The 25,881-nt window shown below is 36.0% G+C and overlaps 1 protein-coding gene across 4 annotated transcripts in view; it reads right to left on the bottom strand.

Annotated features, from left to right (window-relative positions):
• The window catches only part of ZBTB20 (zinc finger and BTB domain containing 20), a 433,101-nt gene that overhangs the window by 391,405 nt on the left and 15,815 nt on the right, over nt 1-25,881 (bottom strand). The window lies entirely within an intron of this gene.

Here is a 25,881-nt window from a genome sequence, read left to right as displayed (position 1 = left end):
CAACAATGCATAAGGGGATGCTAAATTCTAGCAATTGGATCATTACAAGTCACAAGCAAATTTTTCTTTATTAACCTTAATAAGTCATTCACTCAGAGACTATAGTCATCAGGCAAATAAAAAGTATCACATGCCATTCTGCTACACATTAACTAATTCCTTATGCAAACATCACAACATATAGCAATTACTGCCGCTCAAAAAAACAAAGTCATTTTCAATTTATTTTATTGCTTTTATACTTGGCCATTTCCTGTAGCACATTATCGTTTCTTTCCATAACAACCCGAGGTGGAATGGAGGAGAATTTCAGTTGCAATGAGCACTTCCTCTAGCCACCTTTGTCATACCTTTCTCCCCTTCAGAGGCTGCTAAAACAGGCTGTGGATAGAGTGAATGTGCATGTGCTCCCTCACAGCAAATCTCCACTGCTCTGATGGGAATGGCTCTTTCAGCCCCTACCTCTGGACAAAGCGCATAGAGAATGGGCAAAATGGGTCTGTCTCCCACATTTGCTACCATAATGCTGATGGCTTTCCTTGATTCTATAGAACAAGTTACAAGTGCAGGTTCAGATCTGCCACTAACAGGTGAACATTAAAGTCCACATATTCAGTCTTCACCTGAGAGATGCCTGCTATGGTTAATGAGAATTATGGGACTAGTTCGTCATGCTCCACTCAGCGCATAACCTGTTCCTTCAAGAGTTCTAAGTGAAGAGCAATAATAAATATTGAAACCTCACCCTCCGATGTCAAATAGGCCCTCTTTGTTTTTCCTGGTTTTATTCCACAGCACCATTTATCCAAGCTCTCAGGATGTGAAACAAACGCTAAGTAAACCTTGCATGTGGCCAGTAGATTTTTTTAGCCCATTTTATAGATTGACAAGTAAATTCCAAGCAACCAGGGGCTTTTCACAAAGTTGGACAAGGAAACAGATCAGATCTGACTAACTCTCCAATGTTCTAACCTCTGAGGCCATGGCCTCTTTCTCATAATCATGAGCACTCTTTCCTGCTGGTAAACAATTATGTTGAAAACAGCCTGTACATGTCCCTGTTCACACAATAGGATCATCATCTCCCTCTGTTCTCCTAAATCCACAATCCATTCCCTTCTTTTAAAGGTAGAACATTTCCAAAATACACGAGGGAAAAGCTCCCTTTTCAGTTTCTCTTCCTGAAGGTAATAACATTTTGCAGTTCTCCTTAAATAAAATCCAGCCCATGCTGGATCAATAAGAATGATGCCCATTTCCCTAATGGCAGCCGATTGCCATTTGCTATTCAAATCAGACTAGATAAATTACAGTACATGCCAGGGAACAGGCCAGTGAATTAAGACAGGCCTCCAGAGGACCAGCGATATTATTAATCTTTTAAGACACTATCATATTTCTTCTTGACAGTGTGCGTAGACTCACAGACACACTGCACCCAGATTGAAATATCAGCTGCTGAAAAAATCAATAGTGTTAGAAACACAATAATTTTTGGTCTGCAGGGCCTATACTAAGCAACACTTGGACCCCTCCATGCCATCTCTTCTCCTACTTCACATTTCCCATCTTCTCCTCCTACTTTGTTTGGTTTTAAAAGCTGGTAAGGCCAAATGACAAGATATTATGAAGGGGTTTCCACCACTAACATTGATGGTCACAGTGTTAATTTTCCATGGGTGTTTGAAACACTATCACTAAACTGGTAAAAAGGTTTTGGTGTAGGGTTATTCTTCCTAGGCACTTAATACAGACCTCTGATCCCTATGCATTTGGTTCCCTTTTGTGAAGAAATGCAGATATTCAGGGAGGTGGTCATACTCAGAAATCCCTGAAGAAGCAGAATGGAAAGAAATAAAAATAATGAAAACCAGATCATTTTTTTTTTAAAGGGATTCACTGAGAAGTGAGGGGAAAAAAGCAAAACAAAATAAAACACCACAGAGGGAGCACTATGAAGTGGGAAGAACCTTTAAATTATATTCTAAAAATTTGGGGTTCAGCTCTGCCTCTGCTATTTACACACCATATGATTTTGCCAGCTACTTCATCTTTCAGAACCTTGGTTTCCTTACCTGTTAAGTAAAAAACAATATAATCATCTACCTTGTAGGAGTCTTGTGAGGGTTAACTAACAAGATATGAATGCTGTCTAAATAATACAGTGCTTTGTCAATGGTTAAAAATGATATAAATTTTATTTCTACTAAAGAAGGACTTCTGAAATACGTCTGTTATTTTTTCCTCTCTGGAACTGAAATATCATAAATGGACTTTAGATTTTATCAATAAATAAGTAGGCTCATACTGAAAAGTTATTTAGGGCAATATTACTAGTAGCTGGTAGAGTTTGACGTGGAACCAAAATCTGTTGAATCTTAGCCAATACCTTCTACATTTCACAAGGCAAATTTTGCCTTTTTCATCTCTTTTTACTCCAGATTTCAGGCTTTGATTCTTATTTGTGTCGTGTTTCACCTGGGGAAGCAAATTAAACAAACACAAAAAATAAAACAAGACAAGAAACCACCATGCTTTGTATATCTTTATATGATACTTTCTTGATTCCAAGTTTCTCTCCAGTCACTTTCCATTTGTCTTCTTCCTTTTCTGGCAAAATTTATTGAAGAAATTGTCTATATTAGCTATTACCATATCTTCACTTTCTTTTTTTTTCTTTTTTCATATCTTCACTTTCTATTCTTTCCTCAACCTACTCCAATGTGGCTTTTTCCATTCCACTGTAACATGTCTGCTCTTGCCAAGTCCAATGTTCACATTTTCATTCTCATTTTACTCATCTTCTCAGCAGCAATTTAACATGGTTAACCATGTCCTCTACTTGAAACACTGGCTATTTCTGAAACACCTCTCTTTCTAGTTTTTCCTACTTGCCTTATTTGGCACTTAAAACCTGCTTAAGTCTCTTCAAATTTGAAATCTATTACTTATAATTCTATCTCAAATGGCTTCTGATTTGGGATAAACACAGCATATTTGGCAAAACAACAAACACTAAGAAGGTGTTTATGAGATATCCAGGTTTTGAATGTCTGGCTTTATGACTCTGAATGCAGAATAGGGCTGAAAATCTAGTTCTTGTTTTGGCTTTAAGCCGATTAATTCTTATAACAAAAATTATTAACAACTGACTTCTGAATATCCAAAAATGATCCTTTAACTAGAAACTGGCCAAGCAGATTTCTATATATGGCCAAAACACAGCATATCTTCATGGCACAGAATTTCGGAGAACTCCATGTTAAAGTTGAAATTCACATATATGCAGCCCCTTCTAGTTTCACGAGATTTACTTAATTGCTCCCCAAGTCTCTCCAACAACTATTCCTTGAGGTCTGCATTACTAGAAGATGAAACCCCTTCCCAAGTAAACCGAAGTAACCCAAATAGGGTTTCAATTCTAGATTGTACCCATGAACCCTAACAAAAGCATGAAGATTTCCCATAGGAATGCAAGATATGCTCTGGCAATCATCAGATGGAGCTTGAGTTCATCTTTGTCTCAGGAGAAGAGACAGTCCTTTCTGACTTATGAATATGGCTGAAGGGTAATACCTAAAGAGAGTAATTTCATCTCACATCTGCCTCTAAGTTTGATAACACTGTACTATACAAAGTCACTGACAATGCAGAATGTCAAGATAGCACAGGACTGATCAAAGCCTAATATTATCCAAATATGCTATTTGGAGGGAATCCCAACAACTTCTTTTGAATGGGATGTTACCAAGGCTATGCATAAAGGGCATTTTCTTAAGAAAAAAAGGGATGTTCTCATTATTTGCATGTCATTTGCTACCCAAAAGTAGACTCAGGCTTCCCCTTCTACTTAAATTCTTCCACAGAGTTGGCTTGCCAGGCCTATAGCCAAGGTCTTTCTTTTATCTGAACTAGAACAAATATTCCATTTTGGGTCTAGAAGACATATCAGCAAAATTCCCAGAGTTAGTACTTTTATTTAATTATATACATATATTTATTATTTTTTTATGAGCTGTTCCACTAAGTTAAACTTTAACCATATTAATCCAGGGGGGGAAAAATCCCTGATTGCCAACCAACAATTTTGTAAACAGTTATCTCATGAGTTAAATATTAACTTGAAAAATTTAACTCAAAACTCCAAACAAGCAGGAGGAGCCAAAAGGCCAGTAGGAAGGAGTAAAGATTTTACTGCCTCTAGTATATCAGATCCCCTTGGAAGACAGTGACAGAAATAGGCAAGGGAGTATTTAGGTGGTTTCTCCCTCTCTCTCTGCCCCTTCTCCTACTCATGCACACACACTCTCTCTCTAAAGTAAATAAATAAATCTTAAAAAAAAAAAAAGACTCTTTCCAGTGAAGGTCTTTTAAGGAAGACTCCCAACTGCCCCGCAGATGAGGTGAGGCCAACTAATGTGAGTTTCTCAAGACAAGAGTGAATTAGATGGAAAAAGAGGAGATCTAGGAGGAGATATAAGAATGTAAAAGAATAATCCTTAGATACACATGTGTACCTTATTTAGATACAAGAAATGATACAGCTTATCGGACCTGACTGTTGATATTTTTAATTATATATTTAATACATGACTACATGTTTACTGGAAAATATTTAGACACTATAGACTATACCTTATGGTTATAGAGCTTTTTGCAGTTTATAAAATAGTATACTGTCAAATACTGTCATATCCACATACATATAATGCCATTTGTGACAACTCCAAAAAGTAAAAGACCAGGTTCTGTTATTTCTGTTCTACAGATAAGTATTACCCTAGTATTGATGTAGTTGGTATAGAATGAACTAGAAGAACGAGAACCCATTAGCAGCCTATGAATGAATATGATGACCGAGGGGATGGCTGTGGAATGGAAAGACATTATAAAAGTGAGTGCTCAGGGAAGGGGAGCAAGGAGGGAGAAGTTTTAAAATATTTAAAGATCAACAGGCACTAGGAATATTGGACAAAATTCAGAGTGATTTGTGAGAAGGAAAAGGTAATTAGAGGAAGGAAGGAACTCCAAATTCAGACCTCTTATTCGTTTGGCATATATTCACTGTATACTTAACTATGTTTGAGTTTCTCTGGATGCCGCTGGGCAAACAATGATGTATATTGAGACACTGACCTATGTCTGAGGTACTTAATATCTAATCATTGAGATAATGCAAAAAAATTGCAATACAAGGCAAATCAGTATTCAAAACAAGGATTTAAAGAGAATCATTTCATGTCAAAACTGACAATGGGGAAGTGATAAGATGCAGGTTAAGTGAAGGACATGAGAAAAGGCGTGGAAGCAAAGAATGAAAAACATATTTGGGAGCAACAAATAAACAAGTTAGTGGGAATTGGAATAGGAATAATGTTGGAAAGATAAATTGAGCCTGGAATTTGAAGAGGTTCCTTGAATATTGGACTATCTAATCCACTTTATTCTGTAGGCAAAAGAGGTCTAGTAAAGGTTTATACATAAGGCACTGGCATCATCACACTGGTATTTTAGTATAAGTAACTGGGGTTGGTGGACAGAAAAACTTGAAACAGGGAGAGCCCAGAGATAATGACAGATAGAGAGAGAGAGAACTCTTGCAATAAACCAGGAACTATGAGATAAATATCTGACCTTGGTAGCATAGGTAGAAATAGAAAGGAAATTAAATATTCTGGAGACTTTAAAGGAAGAAAGGATAATATTTATTAAATCTCTACTATGTACCAGGCACTGAACTGTGTGCTTTATGTAGATTAACCCATTTAATTTGTATGTCAACCCTAAAAGGCAAGTAACTCTATTGTTTCTTATTTAAAGATGAGGATTAAGCAACTTTTTCAAGTTTATACAGTTAATAAGTGATAGAGCCAGGATTCAAACACAGGTCATCTGCCTCCAGAGCCTGTCTGCTTCACCTTGATGCTTAAGGGCCTTGATGATGGATCATATATGGCAAATTTTGATGAGACTTGATGATTGGTTTTATAAAACTTTAAGATTCTTGGGAACATTGATTCTGAGATTTTGAGGTGATGGGTAGAATGGTGATACTATGAATAAAAACAGGGAAATAGAAAAGAGCTCCGGACTTCATATTTTACATTTGTTCTCAATGGTCCAATTGCTCTTTGGATTTAAAATGTTAATTTACAATAGAAGTCACAAAAGCAACTGAACCACCAAACTTAAAAGCCTTTGAAGACAGATACTAGCTGATTCTTCCTTCCAAGGTTCACTAATGTATATGTGGAGTATGACACAGTGCTTGGCATATAGGAGCTGCTCAGCAATGTGTTAAATGAATCAACTGGAGGGGTATTAACCATAAATTAGTAAGAATAAAGGGTGGAAGAAGAGTAGAGTCAAAAGAGTATGACCCAGAATCAAACAAATCTCAGTTCAAATCCTGGCTCAGCCACTCTCTAACTAAAGGACCTAGGGCAAGTTACTGTAAACATTTTTTTTTAAAATTTATGTTAGTCACAGAGAGAGAGAGAGAGAGAGAGAGAGAGAGAGAGAGAGAGGCAGAGACATAGGCAGAGGGAGAAGCAGGCTCCATGCACCAGGAGCCTGACGTGGGATTTGATCCCGGGTCTCCAGGATCGCGCCCTGGGCCAAAGGCAGGCGCTAAACTGTTGCACCACCCAGGGATCCCAAGTTACTGTAAACATTTTATGTAAGATAGGGTAACAATTCATAGCAAAGCCAGGTATCTGGATTCAGCGCTTCTATGTAAGGCAGTGGGTCCGTGCAAACTTAGAAAGGATGCTTGCAAAGACCATTATCTCTGACAGAAGAAAATCTGCAACCTTCTCTCATTGAGTTTAAATTACAAAAACTTTATTGAGGCTTATAGAAAAAAATCTGTTAAGTAATTGCCAGTTTTAAAAGAAAAATAAATTATTTTCAGAGAAGTAAAAACTGTAGAGTTTCAACTGAAGGGGAGATTTTAATTGCAGAGAGACATATCAGCTGAATGGTTTAGCTTGGACTTGTGGGATCAGGAGCAGCCAGTGGGATATATATATTAAAGAAAAACCAAGTTTAATTAGCCTTAAGATTTTATACAGCGTGGTCTTCCCTCCCACACCTAGTCCGTTTCCTTCAGGTCAATCTCCCTTTCAATCACATGCTCTCCCATCCTTTTCTCAGTTGCTGTCATGACAAGCCAATAGGAGAGTGACATACCGATGAAAACAAGATTTGAATAATTACTGCACTGCGGCTGGTTGTTGTTTGAGCATCATTTTATTTCTTCCAATCACACAGGTTCTTGGACTTCACAGCCCCATGTTTCAGATGGGGGTGATGCTGATTATATTATGACATTACAGCAAAGACAGGCAGATCAGACAAAGTGAATTTCGCTCAGTAATTAAACTGCAGTATCTTTCGTCTAAAGTCCAGAGCAGGATTAATCGAAAGGTAGCTCTTTATCATCTCGATTAGTGCTGGGATTTGAAGAGTGAGCTCTGATTTGATAGCTAGCCCTGAGTTGGGCTGTCTAGTGGCCCCATATCTGTCTAACTTGCAAAAATAATATCAGATCAAGATACATTTGCAAGGTTATGCCCTTCCCTTTTATTTTATTTTTATCTGAAGGAAATGCAGATAGATTAAAATATGCTGCTATTTCCATTACCCTGTTTTCTATTACAAAAATGTCTATTAAAAAGAACAGGTCCTTCCAAACCCCACAGCATTTTACAGATGGTTTCCCATAATTCCACTTAGTACCATGCTCTAATGGCTTCTTATTTCTTGCCTTTTCATTATCTGAGAGTCAAATCTGAATATTTGGATAGCCCAAGCAACAGCTTCTCAAGCTGCTCACGAGTCCCACTTTTATTTCAAAGGACTCCGTGTAGGATTTATGGAAAGATTTTGCTTCCTTCAATTGCTCTTTTAATGTATAAGATAGTCTCAAATTCTTTATCAAGTGAACTAGTAGATCAGTGATTCTCCATCCTGGATGCCTATAGAAGCACTTGTGAGGCTTTGTAAACAATCAGCATTGAGCCCCCACCCCAGATGCAATGATTCAGTATCTGTAGGAGTTAGAACCATGCATCTGTATATTTTTCAAAGTCCATAGGTGATTTGGATGTGCTGTCAATGTTAAGAATCACTGAGTCAGCTCTACAGTGTACCAGCTGTATTTGCAAAAGATTTATCAAAACAAACCATTGTTGAGGGAAATGAAGCCCGATATGGTGTAGAAAATCCCTTAATAAAATGATAAAAAGCTTTTTCTAGTAACCTTTGCATAGAATATATATTAAGTCTCTTAAGAACAATAGAAGACAAGGAAGACTACAATACAGACAGGTTTATGTTGATGATGCTTCCATTGATCCATCTGAGAACACTGAAGGTGATAGTTTACCGATTGAGCCCATCAGCTACCAACACATAATTTAAGATGACCACTGACTAGCATCATAATATCTCAGAGTTTGGACACAAACTTGGAATTAGCTGTTGTCACTTTTACTATGCAGCTGACTTCTTAGAAAGAGAAAAGGCAGGATTAAAAAGATCTGATTTTAAATTGTGACTCAGTCCTGTTCTGGAGTTTAAGAACACACATTCTGGAGTTAAACTGAATCTAATTACTAGTTGGGTGGCCTTCAGAAAAGTAATTACTTCTCAAGCCTCAATGATCAGATCCTTAAAATGGGGCCAAGAAACACAAAAAAATTTGGGTTTTGAACTCATTAATTTAGATAAGAGTATATGGCAAACAAAAGTATCAGAACTGAATAAAAGTCTGTTGAAGGCAAATACAATAATAATTTAAGGTTGTCACTGAGGCTCTGTGCCTAAGACATCAGTTTTGAAACTCACTGCTCAGTTTTCTGGAAGATCTGATCCCTCAGAGAGAAAAAAAGAATTCAAATAAGAATGACTTTCAAATTTAATTGTGCATTCCCATCACCTGGAAGTGATAGTTATGAATGTAACTTGCTGGGCTCCCAACCAGGGATTGTAATTCAGTATTCAGGGCTGGAATCAAAGAACATGCATTTTAGCAACCATCCACATGATTTTGACTCAGGGTCAAGGATCCTCACTTTTATAAAACAGCTATAAAGGAATATAAGTTGGCCAAATATTTATCCCCCAAATAGCCACACAGTGTGGCTATGTTTTCATTTCCTTAGGCCAGAACTTAGTCAGGTGAATTTAAGTTATGCACAAATAAAACATGTTCACAGAATATGTTATGCTTACATAGTAAAAAACAAAACAAAAAAAACACTTTTTTTCAATTAAAATAAACTTCCTGAATAATTAGTATTTAGCCGCTAATATCTTTTTTTTAAGCTGCTAATATCTTCAATTTTTTTTCATCACTACTGGGTACGTGCAAGTATAAAGGCATGGGTCAGATTCATTTTCATCTCATCATGTTTTTCTTCTTACAAAAAAATAAACTTCCTAAAAATCAGTAAATTCTTTAAATAACAAAAGTAGGTATTTCTTCCTTGAAAGGCATTATAAAGTATTCTTGAAATGCATTTATCAAAATTGATGATAAAAATCAGTGCACAATGGTGAGTTGGATATTTTAAATGCAATCAATGAATTAATCTGCTAAAATAAAGATACTCTACCTATAAATGGAGAGTGTTCTGGATCTAAGAGGAAATTTTAAAACTTTCACTTTCAAGGTTTTCCTAAAGAAAAAACAAATTCCAGAAAGGTATTTATAGTTTGTAGTACAATATGTTAACAGATATGCATGAATTCTCTATATTTTAAAAGTTATTGTAAAGATAACAAAAGGATTATGGTCTTAAATTGTAATTGGGCATACAATTAAGCTGTGGAGAAAAAAGATAACAATATGAGGAAAGTTTATCAGTATTACTAGATAATATAGTCTCATGGTCAAGTGTAAGGCTAAAGGAGAATCTTCTCTTTGATACGTACTGTGTGAGTTAGGGTAAGCTACTGAAGATCTCAGAAACTCAGGCATAGCACTTCTCTCGGAAGGCTGCAGTGACCAGAGTGGGTACTGAATAAATGCAAGCAGTTGTTTATTGTAATAGTTGACAGTTTGTTATACAAGATATGTCATGGATAAGACTTACATAAATGGTACAGACATTGAGAGCTAAAGAAACCCAAAATTGAGAGAAAGTTGACATGACTGGTGAGGTTTTTGCAAGGAGAGATATTTGAGTTTGATAATTCAGAACAAATAAGATTTGTCTAGAAAGTACGACAAAGACCATTTTAGGATACAGGGGAGATGTTGCTATGACCTGCAGGTCAGAGGTAGAAAGTGTTAAGTAGTTTAGGACAAAATTGTTAAATAGTTTAGGATAATATGATAAGAGATAATTTGGGGTAAAACAATAGAGGTTCTAAGTTCCAAAATCACCTTTGGTTTCTGGTGGAATTTTTAATTGCTCAAATATTTTCCCAGTGTAATTCAACATCTTTTTATAACAATGGTCTGCAAATTTTGCTGTGTGTCAGAATCACCTGGAGGATTTATTCAAGCACAAATACCTGTACTCCACCCCAAAGTTTCATTTCAGTAGGCTGCAGTAAGGCCCAGGGGTTTGTGTTATAATATATTCCTAGGTGTGCAAATGCTACTGGTCACTTTGAGAACCACTGCTTTAGAAGATGACAACAGTTGGATGGAAGAGGATTTTCCTCATAGTAAGAAATGATTAGACAACTGAATAACCTTCTATTTCCTGTAAAATTTCATCGCCAGTTGCATACCAAGTCACAGAAGAACCTACATGGAGGTTACCTAAGGAAAAACAAATGCTTACTTTAACCTCCTAATCTCACTACTGGAGTCAGGTCTTTAACTGTGGGAATGAAGAGACCCACGCCCCATGGGGACCCAGGCCAATCAACCTGGAAACTTAGAGAACACTTCATCAGCATTAAGAATATTCAAGAATTGAAAATAATAGAACCAAGAGATTAAAGACAGTGGGTGGACTTTTTATTCCAAAGATCCTCTATCAATCTATGTGGCACATTTTGTACTTGGGTTATACTTGATTGCCTGCCCCATACTCCACAAACTATTTTCAACCCCCTCCGGTCATCCTTCACCTTTTTCTTTTCTTCAACAGGCAATCAGGAATGAGCTGAGGCAACAAGACCTCTCTACTTTGGCCTGGGTCACTGTTCAAGTATTTCCACTTCCTGCTTCAAACTTTTTCTCCTAAACAATCACTATTTAGTAACTATACTGTAGGAAATATTGTAAAAGGTAGAAGGAAGAAATGAAAGGCTCTGACTCTATCTTCTCACGCGTGACTCCAAGGGCGTCATCTCACTAGTTAGTACTTTATTTTCAATGGCAGACTCCCCCCAAAAAAAATTCTATTTGAAGATTCATGCAGAAGTCTTTGTGAAAAAAAGGCCAAAAGTGGATTTAAAATGTTTGACACTCCAAAAATCCCTCAATAACAGCAGCTTGTTTATTTTTTTTAGCCATTTATCTTTCCTTAAAATAAGAAGCTATATAATTACAAAGTATAATTAATAATAACAATAACAACAATTACCACAAGTACAACGGAAATAATGATAGTAAGCACCATGGGCCCAGATTCCCATAGTTAACAAAGGATAAGAATTTGTCTTAGTATTTTCAAGAACAGACAGCAACCCAATAATACGGGGGAAAATACTGAAAGGAAAAAAATCTTTCCTATGTTCCCTGGAAAGTACCACAGAAAAATAGACAATAAACTTTAATACCTCTTGTTAAAGATCTTCATTTTACAGATCAGTTCAAGCAATTTAAATAGACAAAAACATGAGGCCTCTAACGTCTCTTAGGAAACAGTATCAACGTTAATTCCTGGCTGGTCCCAATTCCATTTCTAGTTAAGCATCCCCATCCACTCATAAGAAGAAGGAAATAGCATTTGTATAGTGTTTTACAGTTTATAAAGCACTTACACAAACATCGTATTATTTGATTGTCTCAACAATCCCGTGGGATAGCTAAGTAGGGAAAGTATTAATATTATACCCATCAGAAGGTGAGAGAATTAAGGATCAAAGAAGGAAATAAGTCACATTGGGTCAAACTGTGTGCTGACCTGAAAAGAATTCCAAATATAGAACTTTTTAAAAAAGATTTTATTTATTTATTCATGAGAGACACAAAAGAGAGAGGCAGAGACGTCAGCTGAGGAAGAAGCAGGCTCCCTATAGGGAGCCTGATGTGGGACTCCATCCCAGGACCCCAGGATCATGACCTGAGCTGAAGGAAGATGCTCAACCACTGAGCCACCCAGGTGCCCCTCAATTATAGAGTTTTACATAACATGAACAAGGCTCAGAGAATTTGATATCTGCTCAAGGTTACCAATGGCAGACTTGGGGGCTGGAATGCAGGTAATTCAGCCCAAGATGCCATGCAACCCTAGACTTGACTTTCCAAACCCTAGACTTGACTCTCAGTTGTAAATGTCTAGTTATAGTAAAAGTTGTAAATGTCTAGTTATAGTAAATGGCCCTCTCAAGATGAAGCTTGTTCAATTGCCAAGTGTTACAACCACTACTAGTGTCCAGGCTTTTTGTTTTTAGTTCATCTGACAAAAAGGTACACACTCCTTGAGAAGATGTGCAACTTTATATTACTTAGTCTGTCAAGAAAAAAAGAAGAGAATGTATTATTTCACTGGCTTAGAATACTGAGTTTTAAAAGTCACTCCGACTATCCACAGACACAGGTGACAACACAGTCCTATTTCCGTGGAAATGGTCATTACAAAAAAGACAAACCAAAAGACTAACCAACCTCAAAGGTTGCCCTCTGGCATAGGCTCAACTTTAAACTATTAATTTCTTTTTATTTAAAAGAAAAAAAAAGATTTTACTTATTTATTTGAGAGAGCACAAGCAGGGAATGGGCAGAGGAAAAGCAGACTCCTCACTGAGCAGGGAGCCAGACGTGGGGCTCCGTCCCAGGACCCCAGGATCATGACCTGAGCTGAAGGCAGACACTTCACTGATTGTGCCACCCAGGTGTTCCTAAACTCTGTTTCTAAATATGTGGACAGGGACGCCTGGGTGGCTCAGCACCTAAGTGTCTGCCTTCAGCTCAGGAGGTGATTCTGGAATTCTGGGATCGAGTCCCACACTGGGCTCCCTGCATGGAGCTTGCTTCTCCCTCTGGCTATGTCTTTGCCTCTCTATCTCTTGAATAATATCTCTCATGAATAAATAAATAAAATCTTAAAAAAATATATGTGGACATGCCTATGCATATTAAAATGAGGAAAACAGTGTAAGATGTATGACCAAAATAAATTACTCATTTTGTTATCTTCAACTCAAAAGTCTCCAAGGTGTAGATTCAGATTTTGAAACTTCTGGATTAAATTGCCATACCTCTTGCTGTTTTTAGTTTTTACACACATTTACTTGTATAACTGATAAGCAATTTTTAGTTTGTACATACATTTACTTTTACCATTTGCCTGTTTTGTTTTTTAAGATAGTGATATTCGCCCTTCACTTGCATATATGCAACTTCTGACTTAGAGCACTTATTTATTTATTTAAAAAAGGATTTTATTTATTTTTTCATGAGAGACAGAGAGAGAGGCAGAGACACAGGCAGAGGGAGAAGCAGGCTCCATTCAGGGAGCCTGATGTGAGACCCGATCCTGGGACTCTAGGATCACGTTGAGCCGAAGGCAGATGCTCAATCGCTGAGCCACCCAGGCACTTTGATTTAGAGCATTTAAAGGTTTGGCAAAGGAATATCTTCCCACAAAAGACACAGAGGTTTCACCTAGAATGCATCTCGGGAATTTGTGCTCTAGAAGTTAAGGGAGGTCTAGGATATGAGTAAATATCAGTGAAATCAGACTGGAATTTTGAATACTAAGTGAAAACATTTATTAAAGATTACTGTTGTATGTAGTGAACAACTTACCTTACGACTGAGCATTGCAGAATTTCAGACTTGATGCTTCACTGGAGATACTATTTTTATAATGACAGAATATTAGTGTTGGAGTTCATCAAAATTATGTATTATAATTATCTAAGGCTTTACCATCCTATAAAACATTCCTGTAAAGTGACTGTCCATGCTTAAACATCTTGGTCTCAAGAGTTAATATTTGTTGATATTAGGGACTGAATATGACCCCTTCTCAACCTCCAAATTTGCATGTTGGAGTCCTATCCCCTAACTCACTGTATTTGGAGATAGGGTCTTTAAAGAAATGTGTGGGAAATATCAGAAAGGGAGACAGAACGTAAAGACTGCTAACTCTGGGAAACGAACTAGGGGTGGTAGAAGGGGAGGAGGGCGGGGGGTGGGAGTGAATGGGTGACGGGCACTGGGTGTTATTCTGTATGTTAGTAAATTGAACACCAATAAAAAAAAAATGCTAGCAAAAAAAAAAAATAAAAAATAAAGAGATAAATGCAGTTAAATGAGGCCCTAAGAATGGGACACTCATCTTCTAGGACTGGTGTCCTCATAAAAAGAGGAAGAGACACCAGGGCTGAGGAAACACAGGGAGAAGATGGCCTTCTGCAAGCCAAGGGGAGAGATCACATGAAATTCAACTCTGCTGATACCTTGATTCCTGGACTTCTGACCTCCCAAACTGAGGAATACATTACTGTAATTTAAGCTACTCGTCTGTGATATTTTCTTATGGCAGTCTGCACAAACTAATACACGCTCTAAAGTTCTACAACTTGCCGAGTAGGAATTGGTTAAATCTACTTTATCGGTACAGAAATAGATTATGGGCATTCAAAACATGAGAGAGACACAGAATCAATAAGTGGCATAACCAAGTTTTAATCTAGGTTTGTCCTCCAGACTAATATTTTTCCTTCTTGTTTGTTTTCCACCTTTGAGCACAAAAGGATGTAAAACGTTAGTTTTTATATTGACCTGAGTATTTTATTCTTGTATGTTTTATCACTGGGTTGTGTTCTACTTGGAATCACAGAAACAACATAATTTATCTTCTATGTGACAATCCTTAATATACTTGAACATACTTATCATATTCATTCTTTGTGAATTTCTAAACAATTCCAGTTCCCTTAACCATTCCTCATATCACACATCTCATTTCCCTACCCTCCTGGTCACTTTCCTTTGAAGATGTTCCTATTCATTTAGATTTCTTGTACTAATTTGTTAAGCCACATATCACTCAGAGAGTTCATGAAAAATCTTTTAAAAATATAAAGACAAAAATTTGCCTTTATCCATTTTAAAAGTTTCCTCTGGTTAGATGCATCCCATTGCTCTAGTCTTTCAAGATGTTTGAAACATGATTCCTTAATTTCTTAATTCCATAGATTTTCTATGTATTTGGATTCATATCATCTGCAACTCTGATGGACATGCTTTCATCCCAGTAATTGAAAAAAAAATGGTGGCCAAAATACGGCTTAGGATTCTCCTGACTTATTCCATAGGAATCTCTTCTATTATGACATTGAGCCATTTGTTTGCACTTAATAGTGTGGTCATTCAACCAGGTACCAATCCACCTGTACATCTAACCAGGCAAGATCAGATCATATATTGTTGATCCGCTTTCACTGAAGTCATTCTGGTTTATAGCAAGCACCATTTCTTTCAGGGGAATCATAAACCACCGCTTTATGCTTTATTGTTTGAATAATACATCTAGGTCTTTCTCAGGAGTGACATCGTGTTGTTTGTCCTTATAAACTATCTTCTTATACTTCCCAAAAATCAGAACACGTTTTGCACTCCTAGTTATCTAACACTTTTTGTTGCTTCTCCTCAGCTACAAATGGCAATAATTACTTATCTTATTGGCAAATCCTCTCACTAGCTTATGGTTCTCTAGCCCTATTTTCAGGCTCTTCTCCTTTTCCTTTTTCCTGTTTCCTTCCAAGGAATAGAGTCACTCCTGTGTAATCATGGATTGCATCCAGAGATGCTGGTCAGGGGTAGATCTGCAAACTAGAAGAGTATGGAGAATTTAAGGTGCTGTCCTTGGGCCTGGCCATGCTGGCAGAGGAGAATGGGCTGTGATTAGGTGAGGCTTTGCTTTCATCTCTACGAATGGCTCTGCCTGACTTCTGTTTTTGACTTGTAGCTGTGCCCCTGGACAGGGCTACCTCCTTTTCTTACTCTGGATGATTTCCTTGGCCAAAGATTCAAGACAGCGTTGTATTTTTCAGTCTTTCATTGAGAAAGGTTGTAATATATAACACTTTCATTTTTCCACAAAGACTTTCTCTGAGGCAGGCATGTACCCCGACCTTTACCTAATCAAGAAAAGTTGTTTGGGGTGGGGGGATGGGAAATGGAAAAGCAGGTTGGACTTCAAATGCACAAATCACTTCTAATAAAAACACTAAGATTCAGGTGCCTGAGGTTAGAAATACTGGAGGGAATTCAATTACACTAATTAATATTTAAGAAGGGCTAGAGATCACATACTGAATGTGGGAAACTAGGCCAGTGAGACATGAGCATATGGGGAGGGCAAGATCAACTGATAAAAGTAACAAACAAATCATACATAAATGCTGCAACAGGAATAAAATAGAGAATATAAAATAAATGTTTCAACAGACTCTGAAGAGGAGGTAAATGGTCTACCACATGAAAGCAAAATGTTCTCACACACACAAGACATTTTATTGGTTTTATGTAAACACCTATATTATAAAAACTGTTTTTTTCAAGTAAGTTGGTAGAAATGTTACCCATTTGTAAAAACAGACTTAGTTTGGGTTCTGTGAATTCACAGCATACTGTATTTGCTTTCATTTCCTCACTGGCTCGTTAAATAGTGGTCTCAGTAAGGCATGACTTTCCTACTGGGGCGTTCCCTAATGGCCAAGCCTACCTGGATACCCAAAACCTGATGGAAGGTTGAAAAGCAGCAGAGTATTCTGGGTTCCACACACATTTTTCTTGTTCTGTCTCTGATGTCATTTGGTTGGTTGTCACAGCTTTTACCACATTCTCTCTTTGTACTTGATTGTTTTATTTGTGGTCCGGATAGTCAATTTTGATTTTTGATCCCTCTTTTGTATACTTCGAAGCTTTTAGAGAAGGCACTAAGTACCAGAACTGTCTTGCCTCTAGCATGTAAATGGTTCCTTCTTCTACAGTAGCATTTACCTAACCTTTTCACTTCTTCTCTATCTCCCTTCCTCCCTTTGCTCTGGTTCATCAGAAGGTCCTATTCCTGAGCCCTCTTCTACCATTCAACTGCTCTTATTCCCTCAAAGCTCCACTCCATAGAAGCCACAATCTGTCAATACACAGGCCCTTCTTGGGAGCTCTGAAAACCAGAAGCCCAGAGAATTCAACTGAACTGTTTTTGTTATCAACATCATTGTGTAGAAACATAGAGTGATAGATGAGAGGAGGACTGAGATTGAGATTTAGGCCCTTTTTTTCAAATTCTCTAGTGTGCACAGATGGTAACTATGGACTGGGCAAACCCCATGTCTATGCACAATGTGTAATATTAGTCTCGTGAAGAGAACAAAGCAAAAAAACAAAAACAAAAACAAAAACAAGATTCTTGCCCTTTAGGACTTTAACCTCTAGTTGAAGAAAGAATTGAACTATACCAAAACCCATAAGAAAAAGCATCCCCAAAGGGTTGAATTGTCCTTAAATAATAAAGGAATAGAGGGAAAAAAATAAGGTTATTTCCTTAAATTTTGAACCAAATTAGTGGTTTTCAAACTATGCTCCATGGTCCCCAAGCTCACAAACAAATGATTACAAAGAGATGACTGAGCAGTTAAATGTTGAATTAAAATGTAAATGCTAAAAATTATATATTTGTATCAATTTATAATTGAGATAAAAATGACATGCAAATTAAATGTATTATGTAGTTTTATTATTTTCCTTTTTTAAGTTCTTATTTAAATTCCAGTTAACACACAATGTAATATTAGTTGCAGGTATAGAATTTAGTGATTCATCACTTACATACAACACCCAGTGCTCATCACAAGTGCCATCCTTAATTCTCATCAACCATTTAACCAGAACACAGACTCTTAAGTACAGAGAGCAAACTGAGGGTTGCTGGAGGGGAAGTGGGTGGGAGGCTTGGTTAAATGTATTTATGTAATTAAAAAAAAAATTGGAGACTGATGTGTTGCTAATAGTTAAATATGTACAGTAAGTTTAACTAGTTTTCACATAGGCCTCAAATTAAGGCTCTGAAATTGGAAGGCAAGCTCTTTAAAAACAAACAAAAAACTGTTGATACATGCAACTGCTTATGTGTGTCTCATGATTTTCTTGACACCATATAGTATTCCATTCCTCATACAAAAATAAACTAAGCTTAAGCCGATATAACAATCCAGTCCTAAGTTTCCATTTCTTTGCATATTCACCTTTATTTATATATAAAGGTATTTCTTTGCATGTATTACCTTTATATATTTATACCTCAGAAACTGACTTTTATAATATTTACTATGATAAACAATTCTAATTTATAAAATGAGTTTAATAAAATACTACTTTTACTAGTTCATACATAAAGGATACAATCACATTTATTTTGAAAAGAGGATGCTGTTGTTTATTTTTTATTTATTTATTTTTGTTTAAATTCAGTTTAGTTAACATATAGTATATCATTAGATTCAGGGTAGAATTTAGTGATTCATCAGTTGCATATAACACCCAGTGCTAGAGGACTCTGTTGTTTAAAAGAAATATGAAAAAAATCCCTGGATCAAAATATTTGTATGATCCCTCCAATTCGAGGCCATACAATTCTCATGGTTCTGGCTCCAGACTGCTTATTTTCTGAATTTATTGACTTGCTGGCTTAGATCACTGCATACAGCAGATATACTGGGCCCAAACCAGATTTCATATACTGGCTACTATCCCTTCAAGCCTAAGAAAGATGATATTTTTACAATGAGGAATAGACTATTTATTATGAAAACATCATGCATCAAAAGAAGTCACTTTGTCTTAAATTTACCCAGTACATGAAATTCATTAGATATTTGTAGAATGCCAGGTTATCATAATTTAATATATTAGTTTAAAATTTAACAGTACTAACTAACCAAAAAATAAGTCAATGGAAACTTCTTTAGGTAAGAAGTACTGCTTTTATTAATTACGTAATATATGGACATTTATTCATTTATTTTTACACTTACCCAAAATGTATTATATCAAAAGACTTCAGAAGACTTTTTCCTAACATTAATCAGTCATTGTTTAATGGCAGAAAAAGAGTGAGCCAAAAATGATTTTCCACTACTACAGAGAATGGAACTAGCAAACCTGAGTTGAAAGATCCATTTTCCAAAACCTGAACTACGCTCTACTATGGAAATGTTTCAGACTTTCTTAACACTGAAGTATAAGTCAATAATAAATTGACTTGATATCTTCTATGGTCTCTATTATATAGTAGTCAAACCAGAATTTTTGTGTGTATTTAGTTTTTAAAGGCCGTGACTTGAAATGTACCATAGTGTATAGGTTACAAATGTACCTGGGTTTCTGTTTGGGCTCCAAAGTCCTAGCTGTGAATTCTTGGGCAAATTACTTAAACTGCCTAAGCCTCAGCTGTCACTTCCATAAAATGGAAGAAATAATAAAAATACCGATTCTTGTGGATTTGTAGTAAGAAATAAATGAATGTATAAAATAATGAATGAAAGTTGCTTAACATGTTGCCTAGCACATAAAATGCTCTTAATAAATATTAACCGTAATTATTAAAATTGCTAAGCATCTAAAAGCCAGTTGTTTGCTTCTGATTTTTCCTCTGACCTGAATTTACTCATAATTTACTGACTATCTGTTCTTCCCTTCTGGAATGATGCTCTATTTAGATTTTTTCTGTTTCTAGAATGTTCTCTGGTTAATATCTCACCACCTGCACCCCAATTATCAGATAGGATTACAGGGCTTCATTCTGGTATTTTTGTATTTGTTTTTTTGTCAGTGCTTGTGTTATTTTCTCGTTCCTACTCAGTGGTTTAAAAAGTAAAACTCAAAGAACTAAACATTATGAGGAATTTATTAAGACTAATGGTTATCAAAATTGGGCAAAAAAGGATGTTATTAAAAATAAATCACACCAAGGGAGAGCAGCTGATGACAGCAGCTGTGAAATGGCTGTACATGGTGGGAATCAGTGAACCCCAAAGAAACAAAAGAAAAAAATGGAAGGCCATGAAACTTACATGATTTACAAGATAAGTTTAAGCTTAATGAACAGATTCTTTGGACTACAGGAGCCAGGGAAGTCATTTCTGGATGAATATTTGCACAATATAGTAACACTGAAAGGACTGGTATTCTCTGATCAAATGGAAATTACTAGTAAGAAGAGAGTGAGAAGACAAATGAAAAATTTTAGTGCATTTGATTTCATTACTGCATCACCTGCATTGAGGAGACATCTTCGTGGATACTGATACAGATGGAATGCCTAAAAAATGCTTGGTAATATGGCAATAGCAATGAGAATGATATATTTTTAAGAGCCAGAGTTAGAAATTCATGGACAAGATAAATTAAAATTAGAACCCATTCGGCCGACATTGGGACAGGGTATTCTATGACAGGAAAGCTTTTCTTAAATAGGACTCTACGGATTTTGCGGTTTGAAAAAATATTTCAAGTAGGTGATAACAAAAACAGCAAACAGTTGGTTTACTGCAAAGATGCATACAGACTTGTGGCTTTTTGCTTTGTGCCTAGATATCGACCTGCCTCTCAACTTCAATAAGCACTAAATTCAGTTAAAAAGTTAAAAAAAAAAAAGGCAATAATGCCAAGGAAATTGAGCTGATCATATAGCATCATGCCTGAGAGAATAAATTATCAGGGTGATGAGCAACCAGCTGAAACAGGACTAGCAAACTTAACCCAAGTCAAGAAGGCAGTCTATATTGTTAAAACAAAAATATTACTAAGCAGAACCAAAGTTGTTCTTCATGGGAATAACAAGTGAATTTTTTTTTTCTGAAAATCTACTTGGAGAACTCCTATGAGACTACTCCAAATGTGGAGATTCTTTTCAGAACTGCTCTTGTTGCAAATGAAATTTAAAGACTTTTGATGAAACAAGTGAAACCTTATCAAAAAAGAGCCTTTAAATTACCAAAAACAAAATACTAGCCTAGTTAGGAAAAGGAAACTTAAGTCACTCACAAATGTTGGATAACACTGACTTAGACATAGTTGGAAGTATTTCCATTAAAGTCCTGAAAGCTTCCCTTTTTGAGAAGAAATTGTTCTCTCCTAAAAACCCGTATTTAATTATAAACCAGTACCAAATGTATATTCACTTGAAATCTCCACTTAGAAAAAAAACTGAAACACCAAAATTCATTCATCTCCATTCCAATATGAGCTTATGTAAGCTCCAAAAATCATCTTAAAAAGAAAAACATCACTCTCTCTTCTAATTAAGTATTCATGCTTTTTTTCAGTAGTTGGATATTTTTAGAATAACAATATGCAAGAGTATGATGTCATAGTGAATATAACCACCAGGTCAATATGATAACTTAATATATGACTTTAATTGAGCTTTCCTTTAATCCTACTATTCTATAAATAACTTCTTCATTCTGCCATGATTAAAATATCTTCTCATCAAATTTGATATAAAGGCACTAGATATGGTAAATATATTTCTGGCTTAAAGTGACAACAATGCAAATTGTATGATAAAGACTGTATCATCGTCCCACTTTCATTTTGATAAACTCTCTTTTTAGGTGATATCATTTCATGTTAGGCTTTTTTGTGCTGCTTAATATTATAATTAATAATTCATATTTTTGTCTTTCCCCTCTCACTCTGACAACTTTTATTTTTAATCGGTGGGCATGTGCCAAATTGGTTTGTTATTTATTTATAATGTAAAATGACAAGGAAATTGAATATGTGGAATAAGAGAGATTTTCTTTCATATAATAAAAAAATTTTTAGTAATGGAATATATCTTGCTTATCCTTACTGACTCAAGAATTTTAGATGGGTTAGATCAGATGGCACCAGTACCTCATATGACAACACGTAATAAACATATTAAATGGAACTGTTCATTTATGTTTTTAAAATTCATTTTAGTTTGTGAAGACAGCTGGGCACATGCATAAAAAGAGGACAAAAAAAATAACAAAAATTTTAAAAGACTCCTTATTCTGATAGATCCTATAGTGCCAAGTTAAGTAAAAATTCTGACCAAACAGATCTATTTGTATTCTCTCCTAAATGCTAAAACATGCAAATTTAGTAGGAACAAACACAGAGAATTTCAAAGATACGGAATTTCCATTAAAATAAATAAAAAGTTCTGACTTGTAGGGCTTTGCAGAGCATTAAATGATTCCTTCAGTTTTCCTCCTAACCAGAAGCTGCATAATTTGAAGTCTAGAGCACTGAATGGCTACGGCAGGAAACCTTGGAGAATGGTCTTGGGACATCCACAACCAAATCACCAGAGGAGCTGGCTAGAATGAAGAATCACAGGCCCTGTCCAAGAGCTACTGTAGAATCAGAATCTTTAAGGATATGACCCTAGAATCTGCATTTACAGCCAGCACCTGAGCTGGAATTAAGTTTGAGAATATCTTATGCCAAAACCCCTGCTTCTCACCAGAGGTGCCCCTGGTCAGTAAGCTTTTTCGATTCATCCTTCGAGTTGAACAGTGACCTTGAAATGTGAAAGTTATATACACGAACCATAACACATTTGATCAAGTAATATGCTTCCTGAAAGATTCCAGCATCTCTCATTTCTCCTATTAATTTAAGAACCATAGTCTACTGTCACTGCCCTGCCTAAGGCAGCCGCTTCTCTCTCGCTCTACCTTTGTTGTCAACCGGTGCAAAATATTCAGGCTTTGATTATCACCCAATTAGTCTCCATCACTTGGAACAAGAAACCTTTTCCCAAGGATTTGGTCCCAATGCCCATTTAAAACTTGACCATTAACAGACTATATTTGTATATAATATTGAACTCTTCAAAATAATTTGATGACCTTAATTATCTTGATCATTACTAAAGTGGAGGAGGTTTGTAGGTTGACATTGAGCCAGATGTGCGAACTGATGTATAGGGAAGTTAAATCCTTTAACTAAGTTTAACTCGTTAAATGGTAGCATCTGAACTAGAGCATAGACATTCTAACCTTATACTGCCCTGCTTTTCAACCTGCTCCTTGCGCAAATCTTCTGTTGCCTTTATGGAAAATGCCCATTTTATAGGCTCTGTATCTGACCTATTTTGTCTATACTTTCGTGTAAATGGTATTTATCTTTCAAAAATGCATTATGAGAAAAAAACTAATTTTACTGTGTACCATAGGACTTTGCAATCTGGGATGGTCCAGTTTAAAATAGCAATAATAGCAATGCTAGTGCCAATGCTGGGAGGTACTATTTCTGACCTGGTAAAGAGCTCAATTGTAAAAATCTTATCATTTTGAATTTCCATAATTCACTTTAAGGTTTAGTGCTAGTGTGGATTTAAGAAAGAAAATATAACTGCTGCCATGTTGAATGTATATCAAAAAATTACCAATAGCCTTGACTACTAGTTGGTTAGCTGTATTTCACGATTTGAAGGTAACCATGGAAAGCTGTATTTTAGAATCTCATTCATAATAACTGCCATATAATGAAAGGAAATAGAAACTATTAGCATAGGTATAATGTTAACGAACTGTGAATTTTCAATAGAGCTTTATCAGACCAGATTACTTGAAAAATGTTACCTGCCCGTAGGAAGAACATACCCTCCACCCCCCACCACACATACAGAGGCATACATACGAATGTTCATATTTAAGTTTTAAGGGAAAAAGACCAATAAATCTATCAAGCACTTTTACTCAAGTGGCATTATAGGATCGTTCGCAAATGGGAGTAGATTTATATTTTAGTATATTTTGATCCTCGGAGGTTAGAGCAAGGGGTAAGCTGAGGAAAAGGATGGCGAATGTGTGTTTTTTGGGGAGGGGGCTTGGAGTGTGTGCACTTGGTGAATTTAAGCACCCTGAATTTAATGAAGAAAAATGTTATTATTCTGTGTTTATATATCTTTGTGTGAAACAAGTTCTTTTCTCCATAACTGTAGTTTACATAGGCTCTATCGTAACACCCTTTGAGAATCCCTTTAAACATCAAAATGGATTTTTCCAAATAAAAAAATCCCATGATTTAGCTTTATTAACATCTGAATGAATGTTTCCATTGATTTGTCCAGAAGAGGGAACTGAGTATGGTTTAGAGAACAATCTTTTTCATGATGATCAGTAGCAATGTTTCCCTTCTATCAGAAAGCAAGCTATAGAAATACAAAGCATTAGATATACACCTAGATAAAAATAATATTGTAGAGTCCAACTGGTATCTGAGAGGTGAGGACAGGCTGAGATGGACTCCTTGGCTTCCTTCTGTCCCAAAATTTTCTGTTTCCTTATTTCCTATGGTTACCACCATGGAACATGTTAAAATCTCAGTAGGGACTCTGTTTCAACTTTTCCTTTCAAAACACAGTGAAAAAGCTTAATGGAAAAAAAATGTCCTTCCTATCTCCATGCCAGGCACAGTGTAAGATCCACAAACTTAAAAGCCAGGCAAATAGACTTTTATGTGCCCCAAAGCTCGGCAAGTGACCTAGTGCTACAAAAATTCCCAAATAGGCATGTGACCTGACTAATGTGTGCTGTGAGATGAGTCAAGGAAAATGGAACCATCTGTACTTTTATTGGACAGTCAAATAATTCCTTTCTGTCCATCCAAAAACATAATTTGTATATTTTAAGGGAGAAACAAGAGGAGTTTTTTCGAAAGGGATCAAATTTTTTGAATCGGTAATATAAAATGATCTGAAACATATAACCTAATCAAATAGGTAAAGATAAGCAAACAGGCTTAGAAAAATCATGGCTACCTTTAAAAATTGTTACTACTCATCTGTGTATTAAGGCTTCTTTTAGACTTATAGGAAGAAATCAGGGGAAATGACGGAATTGAAACTGTCATCTTTAAGCAGTGGGGTGTGGGTACACTTTCTCTTTTGTGACAAAAGCTACCAATATCTGAACTCTTAGAGGGGCTGATGGCAAGAAAAGAGAGCAAGCAACTGGAAGGCCATGTTTTTGTACATGTTTACAAAGTTTTGCCATTTGTTTTTTAAACCTATTTGTCAACCATGCTTCTCTATTATCTATTATCTCTATTATCTCTATTATCCCGTATGGGAATTTCAAGGTATTTGTTCTACTTTTCAAGTATTTAGTTTTGATAGAAAGGAGGAAGACAGACTAGTAATAACTGGTAAAATATAATAATAAAGATTGAGTCTGTCGAAAACTGTACCTAACAAAATATGTATATTTAGAAAGTAAAAGGGTGAGATGGAAATGAGTAGGGTATCATGGATAAGGTGACAGACAAGCATCTAGAGAATCCTAAAATACGTCCTTCATTTCATAAGTTAAACTGCTCCCTCACTGTATGGATACGGAAATCCAACACATTACAACATTAACAGTAGCTAATATGTAGAGAGGTCTACACCACAAGCCAGGAACTATGTCAAACATTTCAACATATCATCAAATTTAATTCTCACAAATATCTTACAAAGCGAGTGTCATTATTTGCATTTTATAGACAAGAAAACTAAAGCTGACAGAGATTAAATACCTTGTTCAAGGTTGCACAGTAACTAAGGAAAAGCAGCAAGATATGAATTCAGATCTCTCTGATTTCAAAATCTAGGCTCTCAAGCACTAGGCCAGTAGTTCTTTTCTTTTTTTTTTAATAATTCTCCCTTTTTATTTATTTATTTATTAATGATAGTCACAGAGAGAGAGAGA

Source organism: Canis lupus, chromosome 35, assembly GCF_048164855.1.
Source record: "Canis lupus baileyi chromosome 35, mCanLup2.hap1, whole genome shotgun sequence".
In the NCBI taxonomy this organism is placed as follows: Eukaryota; Metazoa; Chordata; class Mammalia; order Carnivora; family Canidae; genus Canis; species Canis lupus.
Note: the sequence above shows the minus strand (reverse complement) of the source record. Positions and strands in the feature narration are given on the sequence as shown.